The following is a 9,564-nucleotide window of genomic DNA, read 5'->3' as shown; positions in this document are numbered from 1 at the left end:
AGGCCTTTCGAAAGGACCAGCAGCTTCCCGACTCCTCCATCCACGCTGGTCTCACCTCTGTCTGAACAATACCGTCCATGCACTGCCAGTTTTAATGATCAAATTGACACAGCCCACAATCACCAGGCTGGAGAGTCTCAACGAGCGATTATAGATGAGATTGGCCCATGGGCATGTTGTGCTGGTTGGGGATGGAAAAGAGGTGTTGATTATTGATGTATAAAGTCCCAGCCCGTTGTGTGAAGTACTATGCCCTGGTTTGGGACACCGGGCTGTGTGGCTGTATAGATTGAGCTAGTTGAGCCGCAGCAATCAAGTAAGCAAGGGTCCATTTATTCTCACGCACGCTCTCTCTCTCTCTCATGGTTTTTCAAGACAGGGTTTCTCTGTGGCTTTGCAGTCTGTCCTGGAACTAGCTCTTGTAGACCAGGCTGGCCTCGAACTCACAGAGATCTGCCTGCATCTACCTCCAGAGTGCTGGGATTAAAGGCGTGCGCCACCACTGCCCGGCTTTTGACTGTGGGTGTGATCCTGTCCTGCCTTGACTTCCTCAAAATGATGGAGTGTGACTTGAAATTCTAAGCCAACTCCACCCTGCCTCCCCTGAAGTGTTTTTTTGTTTTGTTTTGTTTTGTTTTGTTTTGTTTTGTTTTGTTTTTGTCAGGGTGGCTTTTCACAGCAACAGAAATGAAACTAGGGCACCCCACCTCCAGGAACCCATTCTTGACCATTCCTTTGTAGCTGTTTCCATCAGAGTTCCGAGGACCCTCTGGCAATATGGATTGTGCCCGTTTCCTTGAACCCTCTCCTTCCCTTGACACAACTGTACAGAACACCAAGTAACACCAGACTTCAAGCTTACTTCCTTGGTTTGGTTATCAACACGAGAAACTGTCCCTTTAAAGTAGCTGACCATTTCTGAGCTAGAGATAGTAACAGAAAGCAATCTCCCCTGGGTGTGAGGTTCCCAGCTTCCCAGTGTGCTCTGGCCTGAGATGACTTCTGGGAGTAAGACCTTCAATAGTCAAACCAAAAGTTCTGAGCAAACTGGGACAAGTTTGCCACCTTCAGTCGGGATCACTTTTGTGGATGGAGATAAAAGGTGATTTGGTTCCCTTCTCTCTGGGAACCACAGGACAATTCAAGGAACATCGGGGAACAGGATGGATTGTTTCCCCTTTCTTAGTGGAAAAAAAAAAAAAAAACTGCTTCTAATAATACATCTCAAAGGGTCTAACAATAGCCCCAAATTCTATGTGCTTTGCACTTTAATTTCGGTACTATCCCAGTTCCAAGCTTCATATCTTTCATTTGAGGCTGTGGACTCTTTCATTACTGCTCAGAAATGGAAATAACCCTTGAGTTGTGAGACTTCTGGGTCAACTTGATTGTCCCCTTTCTCAGACGCCTCTAATCAAATCCTCTTTAAATAGACTAGGGCTTCACTCACTTTTGTATATTTCTTCAACTGCACTCCAAGCAGGTTCACTTCTGGCCATGCCCTGAAGCTTGGCCAGTTTGGACCATTACATCTTGCCCCTAAATTCTTACTAACGTTCTAACTGGTCTGATCACCTCCAACTTTGCTCACATCCTTTCCTCCTCTGTTGCCAAGCATATTCCCAGCCGGATCTGACTTACATGGTAGGTCAGGCAGAAGTTGACTAAGGCCACTTTCACCCACAAGAAAACACTTAGTGGCCACTCCTACAAGGAATAGTGGCCAGGTTTCTTTGCTGGAGTTTTTGAGGGATCTTATATGGGATATCCTTCCAATAAAAGTGAACATCTGGCTCTTGAACGTTTCTTGGAAAATTGGGCCACATTATTCCCTATCCTCTTCTGTCTTCAAGTACTCCTGTAGATCCTACTATCATTGGGACAAGGCTACAATCCTTGACGGGCTTCCAACATCTTGGTTTATACTGCTTGGTCAGGGGTCTCCCAGGTGTTTTCTAAAAGGGAAGAGGAAACTCTCCTGCCTTTGTGGGCCATCATGTTTCCATAGCAACTATTCAATCTGGCTGCTAAAGCAGGAAGCAGCAGTTCTTGGTAGTGTGTAAAAAATTGGGTATGGCGATGTTTTAAGAAAACTTTATTTACTAATGTAGGCTGCTGTGCTGGCTGTGGCTAGTGAAAGGTCTGGACTTGTATGCCCATACACATGTCCAGCCTCACTAGCCTCTTCTGAGAATCTAAAATTCCCTCAGCCACAGATGATCCCCAACTTGTGCACACTCAACTCTAACTGGATGCCCAGAACACTGTTCCCATGCCACATTCCCGCCCAATTCTTCCTTGACTTAGGCAACCCAGCCAAACTCTCCAGGGAAGCATATCCCAAGTGCTGTCTTCACTGCAGCCACCAGTTGCAGTTGTTTGCTGTCTCCTCGCTCGCTCGCTCGCTGTGTGTATCCATGCTTGCAGAGTACTGGCTTAGCTTGCATTTTCAGGAAGGAAGGAAGAGAGTGGGAGGGGAGGAAGGGAGGGAAGGAGGAGAGAGTGGCGTCAGCCCCTTTGACTCTTGAGAGGACTGAGATGGCCAAGTGTTCAAGAGCAGCAACACCATGGGACACTTTTTCCATTTGCTCACTGTGGAGGTGGGAGCAACTGAAGGGTTGCACAAGCAGTACCCTGGTCTTCCTTTTGAGCCACTCCAGTTTAGTGCCTGGCAGTGTTCTTTGGAGGTGAGAGCAGGTCTCTGGTCATACTGTGGGGTAGGGGCACGGTGCAGCATCACCTTACATCATTTTTCCCCCTACGCCATGACCTCACATGTCTCCTTTCATGGGTGTGGTCCCCACTGAGGTGACCGCTGAGGTCATCTTCCCCTAGGTCCTTGCTCAGAGACAGTTTCCCTGGGATCGGATCTCAGAGCTCAGGCTTAATGACTGGACAACCTGGGACAAGTTACACAACCTCTCAAGGCTTATTTTCCTTCACGTGAGGTGGGGTAGTGCCACAGGGCTCTTGGGAGGATTTGATAACACAAAGACAGTGCTCAACATACAGCCTGGCATGTGTCAACTTCAACAGGCTGGTTTCCGTTAGCTAATCTTTTAGGAACAGTACAATCACACTATTTGATTAGCATTTATAGAGCTAGAAAAGTTTCCTCCACCTGGTATATTTTATACTCCTGAATTTTAGAATTTATAAATCAAATCATTAAACGTTGTATAGCTGTGTATTTGTGTGCCTCTGTGTGGATTATGTGTACATGTGTGCAGAGGCCAAAGGACAACCAGAGTCATGGGTTTTTTGTTGTTGTTGTTTGTTTTGTTTTGTTGGTTTTTCGAGACAGGGTTTCTCTGTGGCTTTGGAGGCTGTCCTGGAACTAGCTCTTGTAGACCAGGCTGGTCTTGAACTCACAGAGATCCGCCTGCCTCTGCCTCCCGAGTGCTGGGATTAAAGGCGTGCGCCACCACCGCCCAGGGAAAGCTGTGGTTTTTAAACTTAAAAAATTTAGTTTTTTTCTTTACATTTTTATGTATTTTTGTTGTGTGTATATATACATGGCTCTGTGCACATATCCATCGTGTATGTGGGGATGTGGGCTCCACGATACACTGTGGTGAATAGAGAACAACTTTGTGAAGTCAATTTTTCACTTTCCTCTTCAACCTGGGCTCTGGGGATCAAACTCAGGTTACCAGGCTCGTGTGCCAAATGCCATTACCTGCTGAGCCATCTTGAGACCCATTACTTAAGCTTCTGACCATGGAATGAAAATTTAAATACTTTTATAAAAAGCATAGTTGGGCATGATGGCGCATGCCTGTAATCCTAGTACTTAGGGGGCTGAATGCAGAAGGATTTGAAGTTTGCAGCTTGTCTGGACTATGTGATGAGACTCAGTCTCCAGAAATAGAAAAAAAACATCTTTCCCATTTCTCTCATGCGTTTTCTTCATTTAGTTGCCAAGTTAAATAACCAGCATTGCACTTCCCTGTACTTTGCGTAGACTCATCTATATTTAAATAAATTAGATTTTAAAAACAGTATTGTATATTTCTCAGCTGCTCATAAGCACCTTACTTATGTGGATATGCTAATTCCCGGTCACTTTAGGAACCCCAAGGGAACACAGATAAAGGGGGAAATTCTCAACATTCTGGGAGGAATACTAGACTTTACCCAAATCCACCTGGTTGGTCTCTGGATTGTCTCTCTTTTCGAAAAGGGTACTCAACCCTCAAGCCCTGTGTCATCTCACAGTGTCCGGCTCTGACAGTAGCAGGACTAACCCACAGACCTTTCTGCAGTTTGGGTCTGGCGGAGCACAAAGGACAAGACCTGGAGGTGTTCCCCTAGTGAGCAGTGGTACATCACAAATGGATAACCGCGTTAGTAGGTGCTGAGAGAAAGAAGCGCCTTTGTGATCTCCAGGGAGTGTGAATGTGTGTGTGTGCATTAAAAGAGGGGGAGACAGAGACTGAGAGACTGTGGAGTCCGAGAACAAGTGAGAGGTGGGAAACACAGAAAGCAATTCGGCGATGGTGGAGTGTCTGTCTGCATCGTAAGAAAACACTCCTGAGCCATCAAAGACTGTGGGGTGAACAGGACCTCTGAAAGCAATTTGGAGCCGAGGAGATGCCTAACGCCTCTAGCTTTCCCTGGCTCCTGCCATTGGCCCTGACACACACCCAGGCAAGAAGGTCGCTGCCTCGGCACTTGATACTCTGTTGCTAAGCTGACCAACCACACTTGGTAAGAAATGAAGTACTCGAGCCCTTAACTTCCCGACCTATTGACAGTTTCAGAAGAGTACTCTAGCCAGCCACTTAATAATAAACACATCGAATGAAAGCAAACTAATGGAAAAAGTCTGTCCTCCTGAAAATGCCCACTCTGTGTGAGTGCGTGTTTACACACGTGTGTGTAGAGGTTAGAGGGCGCTTTCTGCTGTCCCTCCTAAGGCACAGTCCACCTTGTTTTCCTTAAAGTCTCTCCCCACACTGTGTGTGTTCGTGAACACACTTCCCAAAGGACAAAGCATGTGTGCGTGTGTGTGAGTGTACGTGTGTGTTCATGAACACACTCCTCCCAAAGGACAAAGCATGTGTGTGTAAGTGAGTGTGTGTGTATGTAGAGCCGCTCCTGTCCTGTGTGTGTGTGTGTGTGTGTGTGTGTGTGTGAGAGAGAGAGAGAGAGAGAGAGAGAGAGAGAGAGAGAGAGAGAGAGAGAGAGAGAGACACGAGGACCTTTGTGTCAGTCCTGACCTTCCACCTTGAGGCAGTCACTTTTTGTTACCTGCTGCACACACGAGGGCAGCTGGTCTGCAGGCTTCCAGTGATTCTCCTGTCTCCACTTCACACCTCCCTGTAGGAGTTATGGAATTACAGACATGCACTAAAAGAACCAGGTTTTTTATGTGGGTTCTGGGGCTTTTAAATGAGTTTGTCACACTTGTGTGGTAAGCCCTTTGCCCACTGTGTTGTCTCCCTACCCAGCCATTACGTTTTCCTGAGACAGTCTTTCTCTTGAAGCTCACCTCCCAAGTGTGGCACTGGCCTTGACATTGGTGTGGCACATTCATTCCTTATTCTGTTTTATCTCATTTTCAAAGGATACAGATGACTAAAATCTCACTGGGACCACCGGCCAGTCATCTTTGCCCTGCCCACTCTTCAAGTTCATCCCAAGAGACAAATGGGTGTTATTAACTCCATGTGACTGGTTAATAAGCGTGACCAGCAGAGCCAGGTCAGAAGACATCATAAAGCAATGCTTGCTGACCCACTTCTCCAGCTGAGTAAAAAACTGAACTTCCGAGAACCTCTAATTACAAAGTGCTGGCTTGTTTCATCTCTTGAAGACCAACATGCCTTGTAGGGTTACTTCGAGTTGAAAAGGTACCCAAGGGTCTTGCATCATAATATGAGAAAATGTGTCTTGGTGTTGCAAAAATATTAACAGCAGCTCTGTTTTGCCAATATCTCTCTCATGGATGAGATTTCTAAACAGTTTTGTTAAGACTTTTTTTTTTTTAATGTACCATAAAGCTCTCCTGTTTAATGAGTACAGTTCATTAGTATTTAATATATTCAGAGTTGTTTCACCACAGTCTAAATTTAGAAACACACTTAACACCCTGAAAAGCAACCTATATACATGAAGTCACTTCCCAGTTTCTCTCAACCCAGAAAGCACTTCCCCACTCTCTGAGTGGGTTTTCTGAGTCCAGATGCACCAGCTATGTGGTTATTTGCACCTGGATTCTTGGGCTTAGCTTAGTGTCTTCAAGATTCACCATGCTGCACATATTTCAGACTCCTTGTGACGCCCACTACTATCCACCACATGCAAAGAGACAAATCGCTTATGCAATTGTAGAAGGAGAATTAGGTGCATGAGACCAATCTGCCGTCTTTGCCCAGGAATCTCATGACCATCTATGTTTAAAACAAGAGTAAAAGATGAATAAATACAGTGGAAACATTTCTTTTTAATTATCTCCTTTCCCCACTCATTCCCTTTACTACGTTTTGTGTGTGTGTGTGTGTGTGAGAGAGAGAGAGAGAGACAGAGAGAGAGACAGAGAGAGAGACAGAGAGACAGAGAGACAGAGAGGCAGAGATAGAAACAGAGACAGACAGATAGGTGGGCACACACACACACACACACACACACACAGAGAGAGAGAGAGAGGGGGGGGAGAGCACACATAAGTACACATGAGTGTGGAAGCCACAGGTTGACCTTAGCTTCTACACCTTTGACTTCTATTATTCCTGATCTTATTTTTTGAGACACAGTCTTTGACTGAACCTGTTCACCTCGTTGATTCAGCAAGACTGGCTGTCCAGTGCATTTCAGGGATTACAGACTCTTGCGGCCAAACTGAGCTTTTTGTGTAGGTTACGGGTGTCAGAACTCTGGTCCTTATTTATGGACAGCAAGCACTTTACTGACCAAACCATCTCCTCATTCCCTGTGTTTGAAGAGGTTAGACCCCTTACCCAGGCATTCTGACCACCCTCCTGTGGACCTCATCATTCTGTGTGTATACTTCTAACCCCTTCACTCCACAGGACCCTCGAGTTTGCAAATATGCTGTCACTTCTACTAGATTGGGCTGATCAGGGCAGACTATAGTCTTATTTGCTCCAGGCCCTGTAAATTCAGCCTGGGATACAGGAGACTCTCTTAAAAAACAAACAAACAAACAAGCAGACAAAAAAAGAAACAATGTTGAGCGTATAATCTGGGCAGTTTGGTATATGTGAACTGTAGAAATAATATACACTCAAAATGTTTAAACATTAAACATAAAAGGCACTTTGGCAAGTACATTTTCTTTTACAAATTGAAAAGAATTGACCACTGGCAGGCATTGGTTTATTGAGAACTGCCACGTGGAACTTAGTACATACGTGTTTAAAAGAAATCCATCCCATGACCTGAATTTCTAGAGTGTTTGGATTTGTTGAGCAGATAAACCCATGTTTGTTGAAACTTTTCCTGTAGCTCTATAGGAATTGTTCTGGGCTTTCATGCATCCCCCAGACAGTTCTGGTACCCTTTGCCTAAGGCCATTCTCTGCAAGTCACACTTGGCTCTTTATGTCCTTTGCTACCTCTGGGTCATTAGTTGAAGATTCTTCAGGTTTCTCACTTTCTGGCTTAGACCAAAATATCTTTGGGCTAAAATGAGACCTGGCACTGGCTTGAGAATATCGATCCTGCTGGTTTTAGATCAGGTGCCTTTTTATAGTCACCCCTGCCGTCAGCATGAGAGTAATTAAGAGTGTCCCTAGGCTGGTGGGTACTGCCCCCACCCCCACACACACCACAAAAGTGCTTAGCAAAGCAGACTTTTCTTCCTCCGCGTTTTCCAGCCTACCTCAACGTCCTTGGCAATGACACAGAGGGAGTCCTTTCCTGTCTGTCTTTTTGACAAATGATGATTACACAGTTGCTACTGTACTTTATAGGCAATCAGTTCATTCTCATGAACACACTTTCAGTGGCATGGGAAGGTTAGGAATCGTCTACTTTGCAAAGGACCTTCAGAGGGCTATGTGCTACTTCTTACCAAACCAAACCAACCAACCAACCAACCAACCAAACAAACAAAAAAACAGCTTAAATGGTCTTGTCTCTTCAGAGATTATACACTAAGCTTGTATGAATAGTGTTTAGTCTGGGGAAAACAGGAATTCCTTTCTCTCTACGTTAGCCATACATCTTTCTTTTCTTGAGACAGGGTCTCATATATCTTAGCTGGCCTCAAGCTTGTTATAGTCAAGGATGACCACGAACTCCGGAGCCTCTGCCCTACCTCCAGAATGCTGGTGATAGGGGTAGGAAGTCTTCTCCCCAGTGACCACCTGAGTTAGTGGCAAATAATTAGCAACGATGCATCCACAAGCTAAGGGACCCTGGGAGGCAACTAACATTGAAGGAATCAGGGAAGAATTTTCCCCTAGATGCTCGGGAGGGGTCCTGATTGTGGACACCTTGACCTCAGACTTCTCGCCTGCAGAATAGTGACACCAAAGTTCTGGTTGTCCTGAGCAATGTGGTCTGTAGTACAACGCTACCTCCTGACCAAAAGCCTCTTAGGGGAGCAGAGGATCCATCTGACTTACACTTTCAGCTCACAGTGCACCATGGAGGGAAACCAGGCAGGAACTGGAAGACAGGCATGTGTGTTGTCCCACACAGCATTACCTCTAACCAGGGGACTTACTCAAAAGCCAGTAAAGAGTAGCAGAAAACATGGAGGAATGTGCTTGATGGCTCAGTCCTAAGCTCACACTTGGTTAGCTTTCTTATATGGCCCAGGAACACCTGTGGGCTTCTGTGTAGCAACAAGCAAGCTACATGCTTTTTGTTCCAAAAGAGAAGACATCTCAAGCTGCTTTTGAGTGTAGACATCTCCAGTTTCCTCTTGAATGCTAAAGATAGTTTTGAAGGGCAGTCAGATAGCTAGCCGATAAGTTCCCTCCGTTCTCCAGCTTGGCAGGTAAGAATCTTACCTTCTTGTATCTTCTCTCATGAACAAGCTGAAGCCCTTGACTTTCTAACCTTCCGTCCCCTGAGCCTTTCTTTCTGGTATAACAATAGCAAGTCACAAACAGGTAAAGAGCAACAGGAAGCAGCCCAGATTCTCTTCCTGTTTTGAAATATGAAGTTAATTGGTAGAAAACAAACAGTATTGATTCTTACCTATTCCTGTCTTCTTCCTGAAACAACTCATGGGTGCCACTATTAGTGTAATATTTGCCTTGTTTTTAAGACTTAAACTTCAATGCAATTTCTGGTTCATTTTTTTTTTCTTTTTCATACTTGTTCTCCCTCAGCTCCTTGTAGGCAGTGGTACCTGAGCTATTGTAAATTTAAAGGACTCTGCCTTTGACTATACTGCTTTGGATTGGCAAAGCTTCGAAGCAAATAGAAATCCAGGCCATTTGGGGGTGTGACACAATAGGAGGCTAGGGAGGGGGTCCTATATTTCTCTGTGTTCCTTCACCAGCCAATGAGAATTTGCCAAGTGCCGACCAAGTGCTAAGCAGGGAGCTATCAAATGATGGTCATAGAGGTGAGTCAGCTATCTATT

Source organism: Cricetulus griseus, chromosome 3 (genome assembly GCF_003668045.3).
Source record: "Cricetulus griseus strain 17A/GY chromosome 3, alternate assembly CriGri-PICRH-1.0, whole genome shotgun sequence".
In the NCBI taxonomy this organism is placed as follows: domain Eukaryota; kingdom Metazoa; phylum Chordata; class Mammalia; order Rodentia; family Cricetidae; genus Cricetulus; species Cricetulus griseus.
This window is presented reverse-complemented; position numbering follows the sequence as displayed.